Source organism: Panthera onca, chromosome E3 (genome assembly GCF_046562875.1).
Source record: "Panthera onca isolate mPanOnc1 chromosome E3, mPanOnc1 haplotype 2, whole genome shotgun sequence".
In the NCBI taxonomy this organism is placed as follows: Eukaryota; Metazoa; Chordata; class Mammalia; order Carnivora; family Felidae; genus Panthera; species Panthera onca.
The window spans coordinates 38,397,589-38,414,494 of record NC_138354.1 but is presented as its reverse complement, the minus strand read 5'-3'; the positions used below and the strand labels follow the sequence as shown (position 1 = coordinate 38,414,494).

Sequence of the window (16,906 nt, the reverse complement as noted above, 5' to 3'; positions counted from 1 at the left end):
CTCAGGCAACCGCTTGCCCCTTTCCTGGTGGCATCCGCCAACCGTGATGTTCTCCCTCCCGTAAGCCCCTGCAAATCCGGGGTGAGGGCGTGAGGCCCAGAGACACCCCAGGCTGGTGGATTCTGCCACTTTCCACTTCTGCCAAATACAGAGGTTTGCTCATCCCCACAGATGCGGTAAGGAGGTCCCCCCGGGTTAGAAGAACCTAAGACAGAATCAGACTGAAGGAATAAAACTGGATTAGGGAAACCGGAGGGAGACGGGGTGACTGGAACTCTGGGTAGGAATGCAGATTCACCACAACTGGGTGAGGTTCACTCCTGCTCCGCAGAGCTGGCTAATGAAACAGTAACATTCGCTCTTATCGTGGGTACTGGTTTACTTCTATGTTCAAAAGGCAGCATTTGAAGAGAGTTGTTGAGAGATACTTCACATGGTATAAAATTTGCCCATTTAAACTGCACAATTCAATGGCTTTTAGTACGTGTGCAGAGTTGTGAAACCATCACCACTAAGTTTAGAACATTTCATTACCCCTGAAAAGAAAGCCCATACCCAGGAGCACTCAGGGCCCCTGCTGTTCCCCCGGACCCACCGGCCCTGGGCAAACAGTAATCTGCAGAGCATTTTACCCCGACACGCACTTTCCCTACCGTGAGGGTATGTGATGCAGCAGATGACAGGGGTGTCTTAATCCAAGATCTCATGACCCACAAACAAATGGCCAACAAGCACAAGAAAAGACATTCAACATCACGGATCCTTAGCGGAATGCAAATCAAAGCAACAACGAGATACCACCTCACACCCATTCAGGATGGCTATTGTCCAAAAAACAGAAAATAGCAAGTGCTGGTGAGGATGTGGAGAAATTGGAACACCTGTGCACTGTTGGCGGGAATGCAGAATGGTGCACCCACCATGGAAAACAGTATGGTGGTTCCCTCAAAAACTAAAAATAGAATTACCATACAACCCGGAAACTGCACTTCTGGGTATATACCCAAAATAATTGAAAGCAGGATCTTAGTGGGGCCCCTGGGTGGCTCAGTTGGTTAAGTGTCTGACTCTTGGTTTTGGCTCAGGTCATGGTCTCCTGGTTCTTGAGTTTGAGCCCACATAGGGCTATATGCTGGCTGTGTGGAGTCTGCTTGGGATTCTCTCTCCCCTCTCTGCCCCTCTCCCACTCACGCATGCTCTCTCTCTCAAAAATAAATATAAAAAATTTTTTTAATGTTTATTTATTTTTGAGAGAGAGACAGATTGCAAGTGGTGGAGGGTGAGAGAGAGAGGGAGACACAGAATCCAAAGGAGGCTCCAGGTTCTGAGCTGTTAGCACTTAGCCCGATGTGGGGCTTGAACTCCTGAACCGTGAGATCATGACCTGAGCTGAAGTCGGACACTCAACTCACTGAGCCACCCAGGCACCCCAAATAAATAAACATTTTTAAAAAGCAGGATCTTAGAGAGACATTTGCACACTCATGTTCATATAATTATTATATACACAGAATTATTCTCCATAGCTAAAAGATGAAAGCAACTCAAGGGTCCAACAACTGATGAGTAGATAAACAAATGTGGTATATACATACAATGGATACTACTCCTCCTTAAAAAGGAAAATTCTGACACGTGCCACATCATGCAGAAACCTTGGAGCCACTGTGCTCACTGAAAGAAGACACTCACAAAAAGACAAATATACTGTATGATTCCACTTACATGAGGTACCTAGAGTAGTAAAATTCATAGACAGAAAGTACAGTGGTGGTTGCCAGGGGATGGGGGATGGAGTGTTTTATAGATACAGAGTTTCGGTTTTCCAAAAGGAAAAGAATTCTGGAGACGGTGGTGGTGATGGCTGCAGAGGAATATGAATGTACTTAATGCCCCTGAGCTGTACACTCAAAACAATGGTTAGGATGGTACTTAAGGCTACCTGTCAGTCGACTTTATGCTAATCAAAAGGAGACTGTCCAGGTGGGCCTCACCTAATCACACTTAAGTCTTTAAAACCAAAGGGTTTTGGGGGCACCTGGGTGGCTCAGTCAGTCGAGCATCTGACTCTTCATTTCAGCTCAGGTCTTGATCCCAGGTCCTGGGATCAAGCCCCGTGTTGGGCTCTACACTCACAGGGCAGAGCCTGCTTGGGATTCCCTCTCTCTCCCTTTGCCCCTCTCCTCTACTGGCACTTTCTCTCTCTCTAAAATTAAAAAAACAAAAAACAAAAAAAGCAAAGGGTTCTCTCCTGCTGATAACAGAAGAGGAAGTCAGAGATTCAAACCAAGGGGGGATCTGAGGCCCCACTGCTGTACTGAAGATGGAGAGGACACACGGCAAAGACTAAGAGTGGCCTCCATGAGCTGGGGGCAACGCCCAGCTGACAGCTACCATGTTCTGCCTGGACGCATGACCAGCACGGCCAGCAGAGGTGGGAGATAATGAGTCGTGTTAACCCGCTAAGTTGGATCATTTGTTAGAAAGCAATAGAAGACTGATTGGATCTCCTAATTGGGGCCAGAAAGGGAAAGAAGACATTTTAGGGAGCAGAGAGGACTCTCAGTGATTGACTTTGTCTTTTTCACATATCTCCACCTCCTCTAGAAAGCCTCCCCCGCCACCCTCCCGAGAGCCTTTGCGGATCCTCGCCTCTGTCTTCCTCTGTAGGTAATTATCTGCCACTCCCTTGGCCCTGCGCACAAGGGCCTGCCAGCCGGAATCCCCAGTCATCTCGCTTTCTCAAATCTGGTCTAAGGACTTCCAACACAGAAGCCACAACTTGACCTTTTTCATCTTTCCCAAAGCTCCCAGTACAGGGCCAAGCACACTATAAACTAGCTCACAAATTCTTGTTCACTAAGCCATTTCCTTTCAGTTCCAATGACCAGCAAGGCCAATGAAGGCATTCAAACCTGATGTGGCCACAGGCACATGGAGAGCCTTTCCCCTAAGACTGGCTTCACCACCACCTGAGAGTAACAAAGCACCGAGATGGTGATACCCCATTTCTGAAGCCTGACTTTTCATTAATACTAGCCAGTCAGGTTTTCCAGCATGAGTTGGGCTACCATTTCTCTGAAGTTTTTTTTTTTTTTTTAATGTTTTTCTACAACTGAAATTTGCCAACACAGAGGAAGTAAGAATAGGATGACATGAGGTCCCACAAAATGTGCTACCTGTGTTTTGTTCCACAACAACCTTACCCTGAATGCCTGTCAAGTCCAGACAGCATGGTGAGACCCCAAAAACAGAGAGCTAAATCACAATAGCCCCTACTCTTGGGCTGTCATCCAAGTATCCCCTGAGCACAGAGGTCACAGCAGAATCTTTGACACTTTGGAAACTAGGAGGTTGGATTTCTTCAGGTCGGACCACAGAATCAGGTCTCCTACAGGCAGGCAATGGGTGGGGTTCCCTTCTGCATTCTGTCCTGCTCCAGGGACTCTGGGGACGCCTTCTGTGCCCCACCCTGGACTCCAATAACACGCATATGATGTCACTGTCTAGATGTGCAACAGTCTTGGCCAATTTTATCCAAAGCCCTCAAGCACAGATTAAAAAGTAAATCCATAGCATTTGGACAGACCTTTACAGTTTACAAGCCACTGTCATATTGTCTCATTTGATCCTCCCAGGAGCCCTAGGAGGTAGGAGGAGTAGATTATCATCGCCCAATTACAGATGAGGAAACTGAGGCTCAGGGAGCTGAAGTGACTTACCCAGAGTTACCTGGTTTGGAAGCCAAAAAACCGTGTTCTTCCATGTTGGATCTAGTCTTTGGGCTGAAATGGGAACTCAGCACAGACAGGCTAGGCTCTCCCCAGCTGGCCTTCACAGCTGGTGCCTTGAGAGTTTCTCTATAGAAAGAGCGAAGGAGAGGCTGGGAATCAGGAACAAAAAGAAAGTACAATGGTGCCTCATATTCTAGTAATATTTCATCTTTTTCAAAGAACTCACATATTTCTTGTCTCATTTGGTTCACAGAACAATCCCATAAGGTGAACAAGACAAGCATATCGTCATCAAAACTTGGATCAGAACTAGTCCCCAACTTTTCTGATTCCAAGACTCTTTCTATAAGATAAGGGACAGAATCCTTGCCACTGAGACCCTCCTTTTGTCCCTTTGGCCCTGAAGGGTCAAGACCAAGAGACCACTGGATACCCTTCTCTTGTGTGGCCACACAGGTCCAACTTACAGTGACCTTTCATTTCCCTGTGTGATCCCCTGCCAGAAACTGGGCCCAGAAGGCAGGCCCCTCCCCCTTCTGGTTTTAGGACTGCTTTTACAGAACCGATGTTTTTTTAAGTTTATTTCTTTTCAGAGACAGAGAGAGAGCGTGCGAGTGCGCACACGTGTGGGGGAGGGGGAGGGAGAGGGAGGAAAGAATCCCAAGCAAGCACCACACTGTCAGCATGGAGCCTGATGTGGGGCTCGAACTCACAAACCGTGAGATCACGACTTGAGCTGAAACCAAGAGCTGGACGCTTAACTGACTGAGCCCCCCAGGCGCCCCACAAAACTAATCTTATGTAACCGATACACCAGGGGGAATGGAATCTGCTGGACTATTGCTCACCCGCTGAACACACATTTTCTGAGCAGGGTATCACTCTAGGCTACTCACTGGGAGTTTGAGAAATACCTCAGGCATATTCCCTGCCTAACAGAAGGTCACGATCTTGATCTAGTGGAACTGGCGAAAACACAAACACGTACATGACAAGGTACACGACATTCACTAGTACATGACAAGATGGAACAAATGTCACAACACAGTTATAAGCAAAGGGCTGCATGCAGATCAGCATCATGCTGGCTGGTGGGAAGGAAGAGTCTTCATGAAAAAAGAGGTGTTGGGCGCCTGGGTGGCTCAGCCAGTTGAGCTTCCAACTTCGGCTCAGGTCATGATCTCACAGTTTGTGAGTTCGAGCCCCGCATCAGGCTCTCTGCCATCAGTGCAGAGCCAGCTCTCCGATCCTCTGTCTAGCTCTCTCTCTGCCTGTCCTCTGCTCTTTCTCTCTTTGTCTCAAAATAAATTTAAAAAACTTAAAAAGTAAAAGAAAAAAGAGGTGTTTAAGCGGAAGGATGACTGGAGAATCTTGACAAGTAGGAAGATGCAGGCTGTGAAAACAGCACTAACATTTGGGAACTAAGGATATAGTCCCTTGTGAGGGCAGCATGAAGTCCACTTGGCCCCCGACCTCCCACTGAGGCTGGCTGGGATCCAGCTTAGACCCCCAGCTAGATCTAGGCTGGATCCTGCCCCCATCCCAAGGGAACCCAGGAGACTGGGGCCACTTGCTCCGTCCGCCAGGTTCTGTGGACTTGCAGCCCCACCCACCAAATGTTAACTGCCCTCTTCACAACTCATCTCTTCCGCTCTCTAGTTGGTTCTCACATGTGTCTTGCATTCCCAACTAGACTAAAATACTGGTCTCCTAATTCCTTGAGAACATAGCAAGGCGTGCCTATATTCCATCCCAGCCAGCATGAGGTGGGCACACAGTAGGCCCAACAAGCTGTTTGTTGACTGGCTGCCGAAGTCTATAGGCCCAAGTATCACGACAACTGTACAAACAGGTAGACAAGAAGGGGCAGTACTTGTAACCCTAGCCTGGGATTACAGGGAAGGGGTTAGCAGAAGACACATTATTTCTGGCTTTAAGGTTACATTTTATAGAACTGATCTAAATTTAAATCAAGGGGCTTAGACTTGTGGGGTCACTCTGGGGGGACTGCCCTGTATTTCACATTCTGTTCTCTCTTAGACCAATGTCCCAAGGTCTCCTTAATCCATTTTTCTAGTTCCTGCTTGTAAACATCTTCCAATGAAACATAATGTCTCATAGTTCCTCTTGAAAAGAGTTACAGAAAGGCTGGCATAGTTGCCATTTCCAGTCTAGAGACTGGAGGACGATGCCAGAGGTGAGAGCAGAGTCAGGGCAAGAGGTGGGGGTGGCGAGGACCCCAGGGCACAGTATAGCCTCCTAGTGGTTGGTCTCCAAGGAGCCGAAGTCTCAGCTGAAGTGCTGGGTGGACAGACTTTACAAACAGGGAAACTGGATAGGGTCAAAACCCAAACAGGTCACAGCACACCCAGAATGGAGCATGGGCAAGCAATGAACATCATCAGCTAGGAGTTGGGGGATGGGGTAGGTGAAAAGAACCAAATGCCCAGGTGGGTTCAGAGGCACAGAATTTTAGTTTTAGGGATTTTTCTAAGCCAACCCTCTTTAATCCCACAGGTGGGGTCCTCAAAAAGTTCTTTCCTGGGGCACCTGGGTGGCTCAGTTGGTTAAGCGCCTGACTTCGGCTCAGGTCATGATCTCACGGCTCAGGAATTTGAGACTGTGCTGGGCTCTGTGCTCACATCTCAGAGCCTGAAGCCGGCTTCAGATTCTGTGTCTCCCTCTCTCTCTGCCCCTCCCCCACTCGCACTCTGTCTCTCTCTCTCTCTCAAAAATAAACATTAAGAAATTCACACCAAAAACAAAAACAAAAGTTATTTCCTGTGATAGTCTAACCCTGTCCTACTCAGTGTCTCTCTGCATCTTTGACCTTCCACTTCATCTTCCATATTGCTGCCAGACTGATCTTTCCACAACACAGATCAGTTCAGTGTCTCCCCTCCACATTCAGAAGGTCCGAAGTCAGCGTGACCCAGTAAGGCCTTCTCTGCTAGACCCAGACAGGGTTTGGAGTCTTATCTCCTCTCTACACCCCACTGACGTCATTCCCCCCAACAACGTCCTGCACAACACTCTCCAAAGTTGCAAGACTTACTCCTGTCTGCCAGGAGAATCCCAATTCCAAGGTCCAGCTCAAATGTGTCCTGTTCAGTTAAATCTTCCCTGTGTCATTCATTCCCCCGGGAAAGATGTGTTTACTTTCTCCTCCATGCTCCCAAAACACCTCTGTAGAGCATTTATCACCCTGACTCGAACTGATTTTACAGAGACTGAGAGGCCACCAGGAATAGGGATTGGTTTTGCCTTCTCATTGCTCACCTTGTCCTTACTTTGCACGGCAGGAGTAGGTGGTCAAAACATGTTTACTGAAAGAAGAAACCTTTCCTTTTTTTTTTTTTTTTTAGTTTTCACTTTTAAGTAATCTCTACACCCAGTGTGGGACTCAAACTCACAACTCCGAGACTGAAAGTCGCTTGCTCTACGGACTGAGCCAGCCAGGTGTCCCAAACCCCTTTCCTTTATAGCTGCATAGTGAGTTCCTGGTGGGGCCCAGTTAAGGTCGCGGTTGTCTGATGCCCAGGTCAAGGCACTGCTTTCTAGGCTGCTTCTACCAGTTTTTCGTGAACACGCACCTGGATGGCTCCTTAGTGACCTGGACTTTCAGACACTGGGACAGTGACGGGCATCAACTGTCCCAAGTTAGCACCAAGCTGCTAACTGTAAAGAGAGACTCCTGTGTCTCTCCTGGGGAAGAGATTTGATTCGAAAAGGCTTTAAACCGAGCTGTAGGCGGCGACAGAGCAGGTGAGTCATCCCAGCCCACACCCGTTCTCTACCGAAGGGCCCCAGCATCTGTGTGTCTGGGGTCATATGGGAAATGGGTACTCTGAGCTGACTCGGGTCCCAGGGAGGGGGATGCTGACGTTATGGCCAAGGACCCTTCACCCGTGGTGATGAAGCAGTAGTGATGGCCTTTATCTATGACAGCAAACATAAAGGGACTCAGCACAGGGGATGGCCTCAGAGAAGCTGCAGCCGTGGTAATGGCCAAGGGACGCACCTCGCCGCTCTTGGAGCCCCATCTGGACCCCTTGCACCCACACAGCCTGTCTCCACCGCCAGCCCTCACCCGTGTCACTTCATTTCCCTAAATTCAAAGCTCCTCAAGAGAAACACAAGGTGTCCTCCACCACCCATCCCCCAGACTCAACCAGGACATCTATACTGCAGTTGAATTTTGTTTTAAGCAAAGTCAGCATGTAAAGTTGAGGGATAAATCTTCATTTTACAAACTCTTTTCACCACCACGAGCTCCCCTAAGGCCTTCACTCACTGGGGGCTTACTTACCACGTGTAAGTTCCTCTGTTAGGAGCTAGAGAGATACGAACACCACTGCAGTACAGTCCCTGCCCTCAACCACGTAAGCAAGTTGCATATGCAAGTTACTGTACATGCAAGAAATAATGTGCTAAATCCTTCAGAGGACGTTCACAAAGTGAGTCTGGGAATCTGGAGGCGAATGAGTTTAGAGGGACATCGTTCAGGAGATGGCACAGAAGCTTTAGAGAACGGGCTGGATATTGCCACTCTGAAGCACGTCAAATGGCCTTCCATATGGAGGAGGTGTTGTCAGCAAAGGCCTGTGGGTGGAATCAAATGTCAGGCAGCTCCGTGTGGAAACCCACCAGGGCAGGCTGAAACAGCACATCCGACAGGCCCAAGCCCCAGGGGCACAGGCCAAGGCACAGGGAAAATGCTCCGAACAGCAAAGGTCAACATGAACGTAAATACTGCAGCAGCAGGACTTATTCCGGGCGAGAAGTGGGCCAGGATGGCCTTGGAATCCGGCCAGAGGTCAAAGGCCAGCTCTACCCTCAACAGCTGTGTGATCTTGAACAAGTTACCCAACCGAAGTCTAGGTCTTCCCGTCTGCAAGGCCGCTCCCCGACACTTCCCACCTAGTGTGTCACTAAGAAATGAAATGAGATGATGGAGAGGACACATGAGGCACGGTGGCAGGCAGGGCAAGTGATCAGTCTATGTGAGGCTCTTCTTCCTGGCTTGAGGAGCCTGGACAGTGAACAAGTGAAAGACTGTGTGGGGCCCTGGAGGAAGGAAGAGGCCAATAAAAGGGGATTCTAAAGCGAGGAGATGGTGAGGGAAGAGGGACTGCAGAGAAAGGAAACAAAGCCTCCACACTGAGCTTTCTGCTCCAGGGCAGGCCACCGTAGGGATGCTGCTAAAACTCCCCACCACGCTGGTAGGTGGTTTCTCCCTGAAGAACGCCGTGTTCCAGGATCGACACCAGTGATGCAAGGAGCAGAACTGAGCTTGTAGGTGGAGCGATGGGTAGGAGCCGAGCAGAGATGAGGCAGCACGCTGGACCCCTGCCCAGATTGTGGGGGCATCAGAAATCAGGACTGGATCAAGATGGCACCGAGAGAGAAAACTGCTTAATTCCAAAAGCTTCCACTAGGAAAGCCCAGAAGTCCAAGGTTTTTTGCACATCTAGACACCTGATCTTTTAACCTGAATACCTGGCTCATTACAAGCCAGCAACAGAGATACCGCCTGGCACAGGACTCACCTCTGCAGAGAGCCTCCAGTCTCATGGAGGGCAGGCACACTAAGGGTCTTCAGGGAGATTTGCCACCTAATCCTACGTGTGTTTGCTCCTTGTTCATTTGCGCATTCATTCACTCCGTCATCCACTGCACAAACATCCACGAAGGAACTACTGCACCCAAGATAAGATCCCGGAGAGGCAGGTGTCCCGTTGGCTGTTCACATCTCCATTCCTCAAGTTGTTTCACTTGTCAGTTCCCTTATCTGTCAAGTGGAGAAAACTGGGTTTATGGGAAAACGCAATGAGATAATGGACACGCACAATGCAGAGTAAGTGCTCAAGAAGTGTAAACTATTAATAAACGAGCAGAAGTAAGGTCACATGTTATATTGGATACCTTTCATTGCTCCTCTAGGTACTTTCTGCATCCTTTCCTATCCGTACTGTGTTCTGGAATTTTCCTGCATGGACTAATCAAGTCTCCTCTGCCCTCTGACTTCCCATGGGGTTTAGTACATGGAGAGCCTTGACAAATCAGAGGGGTTTTATTTCCTCCCAACTGCTTTCCTGAACCCCTTGACCTGAAGTCCTAGCTCTAGCAAAATGACCCTCCACACAGCCTCTCTGCCTCGAGGCGTAGAGATGGTAAGATCCCTCTGTTACAAGCCCCAGAACATTTCACTATCCACGGTTCTCTCCCTATACCCTGCCTCAAATTACCCATTCATAATGTGCCATCTGTTTCGTGCTGGCCCCTATTATATATGGGGTAGGAGAGAGAGAATAGGCCTGGGAATCAGGAGACCTGAGTCCCACCTCTGCCACCAGCTGGTTCTGTGACCCTGAACGCTCTTTTACTAGGTGTCAGCGTCCTCATCTGTAAAAAGAACAGGTGGGACCACATAGCTCTTTTTTTGTATTACAATTCCCGGCCACTGCTGGGTGTTCCGTGAAGTTAAACCCAGAAAAGGGATGCAGATCAGGGAATAAGGCTTCCTAGTGCAGAGGGCAGGTTAGCCAACTCATTCTTACCCAGGGAGGGCACCCAACTCCTTTCCAAGGACTTCCCTTTTCCTCCCAGATTCCCCGGGGACCAAATGATCTCCACTCCAAACAAACAGCCAAGGAAACCCAGGAAATTACAAGTAAATTCTCTTTCAGTAACCAACCATCCAACCTCGATTTAGCCACACAGGCCCCTTCCCAGCTTCTGTGATGCACAGCGGGCCAAGCAGAGAGGCAGGTGCACACTCCCACCCAGGCATTCTCCACAGGGCTGCAAAGGGATATGATGCCCTCTCACAACTGGTGGGTATCCAGGGCAGAGGGAGCCACCCAAATCAGCATCCTGTCAGAAAACCTACAATTGAGGTCTGTCACTGGACACGTTTCAAAGAGAGGCTGAGGACCATTTCATGGGATATTACAGAATCTCTGGAATTCTTTTTAGCTCCTAAATTAGCGACTCAGGGAACCCCAGGAGCCATGAGAAAGACGTTCTAATGAGAATATTACCCTCCCTAGCGCCCCCTACCCCCATCTGGAGTTTCACCTGCCCCAAGCGCTTTCCCATCTCCCCTCACCCAGAGGTAGGGCCAAGTGCCAGCATAAGGCTGGGTTTTTAATCCTTAAGGACAGCAGGAGAGGGCACTTTGGATACCAACTTCTAAGTTTCTGGCGGGGTAAGGGAGGCGGGATAATCTCTTAAAATCTCAGCTCCTGGGCTGGCCGCATGTGAAAACCACAACCTAATAACCGCCAACAACAATTTCTTCGACGTTCTTCACGTCCGGAAACCGTGGCCTCTCCCCACAACTCTGAAAGAGTTCAAACCCTTTCCTGGTTCCAAATCAAAACTTCCGAAAGCCTCCGGGCTTCCAGCGGCCAGACCGCGCACGGGACGGCTGGGGCCCAGGGAAGACACAGGCGGCGAAGCCCGCGGGCCGGGCGGGGAGGGGACGAACCCCAGCGCTGAGCCGCCGCCCTGGCCGCCTCGAAGCGCCTGTGTCCGCAGGAAGCACCGCCGTGCGCCTGCGCCTGCGCGAGTCTTGGCACGTGACTCGGGAGCGCGCGGCCCTGGAGGGGGCGGGGGAGGGACCACGGCCGCATGCGCGGGGCGGGCTCCCGCGGGCGGGGTTCGGCTGGGACTCAGCTCAGCAGCTCCCCCGGCGGTGGGTGCTGGGGTTCGCGGTGACGAGCCTCGCTCAGCGGTAGCGTTTTGCGCTGAGGAGCGGGCTTTCGAGACCACGCCAAGCTTGGCCAGGCGCTCGGTTCTCCCACCCTTTCGTTCCTGTTCCAAACCGCCCTGCTTTAGGGGCCTGTTTCCCCTCGAAGGCGAGGGGGTGCAGAGGGAAAAGCGGACCCGTCGGCGGTGAGGACGCCCGAGCCCGGAAGATGCGCCCCCTCCGGGAGCCGGTCCCTCCGGAAAATCTGCACCCGAGTCGGGGGCCAGGAGCAGCTGGGGTCCAGGGCCCAACGGGGGTCCGAAGTAGGGCCAGACTGCTGAGGTGGGCTTCTTCCGCCGCCTCCTTACGGGGCTCCCGTATTGGCCCCCAGCTCCTAGCAGTGGGGCGGCGTCTGGGGGGGGGACGCAGACCCGGAGCCCTCCAGCCGGCAACCCATGGACCGCGGGTTTGAGGGGCACGGCCCGAGGGACGCTGTCTGGGTTGCCAAAATCGGCTGCTTGATTTGATGCCAGGCTCTCGCCCCTCGGTGAGCCCCAGTGCTGCTGCCCGCCTGACCCTCCCTGCTTGTTCATGGCTTTCTCTGTCTAGAAACTTGCAGTGGCCTCAAGCCCAGACTTCTTGACCTTCCATCTAAGGATTTCCCTAACCCATCTCAACTCACCTTGACTCCTCACTGGCCACACACAAACGTCTCTCTCCCTTTCAGAGTCTGGGCCCTTGATCTTCCCCCCAGGATCCGACCCCCCTGGTCTCTGCCCTTCCAAACCTGTCCAGCCTTCAGAGTGGAGCTAGAATTCCACTCCCTTTCTAAGCTCAGAACCCCCTGGGTGTCTCAGTATTCCCAGGAGAGTCCTGATGTTATGTAAACGGATTCTCCTCCATAAAGGTAATCTGTTAACTGTTTAAGTAAAAAGTCTGCAGTGCATGGGTTTAACTTCTCAAATAATTACAAGTGAGAAAGAAAATCGTTTGCCACCCCCCCCCCCATGTGACCTGGGTTATGGATAGGGGCATATGGCTACTCTATCCCCCAGGATTTACCCAGTCACTCCAGTTCCATGTCTTGGGTCCCTAACTGGATCATTCACTCCTCCAGAGCAGAGATTATGCCTGCACAAATATGTGTAAATTCTAAATCTTTTGAAATTTTGGTAGGACAAAATTCAGAAGTTTGGGGAAAATGGAAATATAACCAACAAATGTGTTTGCATTCTTCACAAATACGAAATCAGTCTTTTCAGTGTGTCAGAAAAATGTACTGTCACAATCGGTCTAGGCTCCAGACTAACACAAATCAATGTGATTGAATGTAGTAGAAGGGATAGTTGGATGGGTAGAAAATTGGCCCTTTGGTTTGTCATGTTTTAGCTGGGTGAACTGGGGCTTAACCTCTCTGGGGATGCAGCTTCCTCATGCTGGATTTGTTTTTAGGGATAATGAATATGCCTTCTCCATCTACATGAGCAGAGTGAGAGTCAAATGTGAAATGGAGTTAAGGGTTTCTGGGTTTGTTTGGGTTTTTTTAAAAGTATTTTGTTGTTCAGGAAATAATCCTTAATAAATTTTTTTTAAGATTTATTTTTTTAAGGAATCTCTACATCCAACATGGGGCTCAAACTTACAACCCTGAGATCAAGAGTCACATGCTCCACGGACTGAGCCAACCAGGCTCCCCCCCACCCCGACCTTAATAAATTGTCTAAAGCAGGGGCACCTGGGTGGCTCAGTCGGTTGAGCTTCCGACTTCAGCTCAGGTCATGATCTCACAGTTCGTGAGTTCGAGCCCCATGTCGGGCTCTGTCCTAACAGCTCAGAGCCTGGAGCCTGTTTTGGATTCTGTGTCTCCCTCCATCTGCTCTTCCCCTTCTCACATGCTGTCTCTCTCTCAAAAATAAATAAGGATTAAAATAAATAGTCTAAAGCAAATGACGTTTAAATGTTTGAAATTTTGTTACTAACACATGTCAAGGTGCTGACCGGCCATTAGAAACATCCAGCAATTCTAAATTTTTGCCAGTTTCTGAAGAGGAGGGAAAGGCCTTGGGATCAGCAAGAACAGTGTCACCAAAGGTAAGCCTGGTCAAGTAGCCTAGCGTGCCCTCACGAGAGTCAGGTGCTAGATGGAATTCTGGCCCTCCTACTTCCGGCAACTCAACCTCTCTGACCATCAGTCTCCTCATCAGTAAAATATGAGTAATAATCATAACATTTACAGAACGCTTTCTGTGGGCTGTGTACTGTTTCAAGCATGTTGCATGTTTTAATTTAATCCTGGCAACAACCCCACAGAGAGAGGGGCTATTAGTGTCTCCATTTTATGGGTGAGGAAACTAAAGCGCAAAATTATGTCATTTGCCTAGCTAGGGTGGCCCAGCTTGTTAAGTGGTGGGGCCCAGGACGAAGCCCAAGCAATCTGACTCCAGAGTCTCTACTCTTCCGTGCAAGATGGCTCCCTCCCTGAGGGGCTGTGTGAGGATCCCATGAAATAATACATGAAAAACTCCTGGCCTATTCCTTGGGTTTGTGGCTGCTAGAATTACCTCATTATGTCAAGGTATAAGTGTAGGAATGTCTATAGGTCTATAGCCCGGTTCCTGGCAAGAAGAATACTCTAGAAGTTGGTTCCCTTCCCCACTGAAATTTTGAGAAAACATTAAAGGTTCCACAGTGCAAGCAGACACAGAAAATGTTCATCTGTTTGTGTTATTTTTTTTATCCTTTGGATAAGAGGTCAGTATAGGGAATCCCTCAGAACCTGTGGAATACACCTTTGGTACAGGCAAATTCATGCCTCTACTCCATTTTGTTTTGCTTACGTTTCCTTTTTACTGCCTCTATGGTCTTCTAGAGAAAAATTAAGGTTTCCCTGGATTGGGAAAAGCTTGAGCCTAATGTCACAGACGGAGGAATCGGCGTGAAATGTTGCCAGTGCTTGTGAGTTTTTCAAGGCTCAGACTTTTCCCCTTGGTTCACCGGGGTGGGACGCAAGCACAAAGCCAGGGCCTGGTAGGTGTCCTCCTAAGGCTGGGTCTTCCCGCGTCTCCACCCTGGGTCGGGCATCCGGTTCACCGCATGCACGCACCTGCTACACATAAGCTCCCACGACCTGTAATCCACGCATCATGCATAAAATTACCTCTCCGTAGCCACACCCACCTGCTCACCCCAGACATACTCTTTTCCCCAGGACCCTCTACACACAACATTCAGTGCACAGACACCTTCTTTACTCCTCCCAAACCCGCTTACTCTGCCATTCACTCTGATGGCACACAGGTGATGGGTCCTGTGTGCTGGGCACTGTGCTACATACTCCGAGATCATTTGGTCACAGACACTCACATACACTTTGGTTTCTACACACACAGATTCTACATGCAGGTATTTGCACGCCCTTTCACGTGTAACCACAGGTAACCCCCACATATTCAGATACATACACATACCTGTGGAGACATTCTCTCCATTCATGCCCCTTATATCCCCTGACTATATTCAGAATGGTCTTGGATTTTGCTTTCCTCCATGGCATTTTGCTTTCTCAATGGCAGACGATGTACAGATGATAGGGTACGAGGCTTGTGAAACAGCACAATTTTGGACATGCTGGCAGGTTCTGGTGTGTTATGTTTATCTTCAAGAGAGACATCACCTCCCTCCCTTTTCCTGGCAAAGCTCCATATTTCTCCCAGTCCTGAGAAAACACTGGCTGCCGTCCTGGGTGGGAGAGCTGACCTGGGGGAGGGCAGTGGTGGCCTTAGTTAGGTCAGTCTTATCAGTCACTGACTGTGGACTGTGGACCCTTGAATCAGGAGGAAAGCGAGGGAGAGGGAGGCAGCGAGCCAAACTGCCTCCTCATTCCTCCCTGAGATCAGCACCTCCCGACTTAGGAAAATCCAGGGCAGCTGGCCCCAGCACCGAATTCTTCATCTTCTCTGAGGTGACGCCATCACAATAGCATGTTGTCACTCTCACACTCCCCCCTTCTACTTCCAACCTCCCAGTGACTCCCCAGCTTCTTCCTTTTCAAACACACTCTCAACTGGGGGTGCCAAGTCTTCAGGAGGACCCCAGAAGTAATATTTCAAAGTAAAGGAGTTCTGATCTGAAGGACAAAGGCTCGAGGAGCCAAGGACAAGGTAGGGTGTCTTTAAAAACAGGGACGGTATGGGGGGAAGGGGGTGGGGACGCCTCGGTGGCTTAGTGGGTTGAGCCTCAGACTCTTTTTTTTTTATTTTTATTTTTTTAATGTTTATTTATTTTTGAGACAGAGAGAGACAAAGCATGAACGGGGGAGGGTCAGAGAGAGGGAGACACAGAATCTGAAACAGGTTCCAGGCTCTGAGCTGTCAGCACAGAGCCCGACGCGGGGCTCAAACTCACGGACCTCGAGATCATGACCTCGGCCGAAGTCAGCCGCTTAACTGACTGAGCCACCCAGGCGCCCTGAGCCTCAGACTCTTGATTTCAACTCAGGTCATGATCCAAGGGTCATGGGATCAAGCCCACATCAGGCTCTGTGCTGAGCTCAGAGCCTGCTTGGAATTCTCTCTCCCTCTCCCTCTGTCCCTCCCCTGCTTGTGCTCTCTCTCAATAAATAAAAATAAACAAACAAATAGGCACAGGAGGAGGCCTGGGGTCATGCCCCCATTTCTTAATTTTCAATCCTACAACAGGAAACCTCAGTTTCAAAGTCATCTTTGACACTGGGGGCTGGAAGCAGGAGGGATCTGGGGAAGAAGGCACCGGGGACGTCTAAAACAAGAGTGGGCAATTCATGGATTGTCAGTTTATCCCTAAGAAACTTAAAAATGAGGGCGCCTGGGTGGCTTAGTCAGTTTAGCATCTGACTTCAGCTCAGGTCATGATCTCACAGTTCATGGGTTCGAGCCCTGCTGTCAACACATAGGCTGCTTCGGATCCTCTGTCCCCCTCTCTCTCTGCCCCTCCCACGCTCAATGTCTCTGTCTTTCTCTCTTTCTCTCTCAAAAAGAAATAAACATTAAAAAAAAAAAGAAACTTACCAATTAGTACCCAGGTTTGGGAAGAGACGGGAGGGAGGAACAGGTGGAGCACAGAGGATCTTTAGGGCAGTGAAAATACTCTGCATTTCATTTCCTTCTACAACAACGGACACATGTCATGATACATTTGTCCAAACACGAGCAATGCACACCACCAGGAGCGAAGCCTAATGTCAACTGTGGACTCTGGGTGACTAGGTTGGACAAATGTCCCACTCTGGGGGTGGGGGTTGCTAATGGGGGAGGCTGTGCGTGGGTGGAGGCCCCGGGGCGGGGTGGGAGCGGGGGGTGTATCCCTACCCTCCTCTCAGTTTTGCTGTGAACCTGAAACTGCCTGAAAAACAATGAAGTCTTAATACGAACCCGATCCACTACTAGATAAGAGAGAGATAAAGAGAGCAAGCTGGTCGGAGGCGATCAGAAAGCACACGGTG

The 16,906-nt window shown here is 49.8% G+C and overlaps 1 long non-coding RNA gene across 11 annotated transcripts in view; it reads right to left on the bottom strand.

Annotated features, from left to right (window-relative positions):
- The window catches only part of LOC132688991 (uncharacterized), a 36,816-nt gene extending 25,534 nt beyond the window's left edge, over positions 1 to 11,282 (bottom strand). For 8 of the 11 annotated variants that reach the window (XR_013552930.2, XR_013552923.2, XR_013552925.2 and 5 more), the window contains exons 1-4: positions 10,927 to 11,282; positions 9,284 to 9,525; positions 8,044 to 8,336; positions 3,723 to 3,860 (exon numbers count right to left, since the gene is read on the bottom strand). This is a non-coding gene — a long non-coding RNA (uncharacterized LOC132688991). Of the gene's footprint in view, positions 1 to 3,722; positions 3,861 to 8,043; positions 8,337 to 9,283; positions 9,543 to 10,926 lie in introns of all 11 variants that reach the window. The other 3 variants (XR_013552927.2, XR_009614775.3, XR_013552931.2) reach the window with 3 other exon arrangements.
- Between the last annotated feature and the right edge of the window lie 5,624 nt (positions 11,283 to 16,906).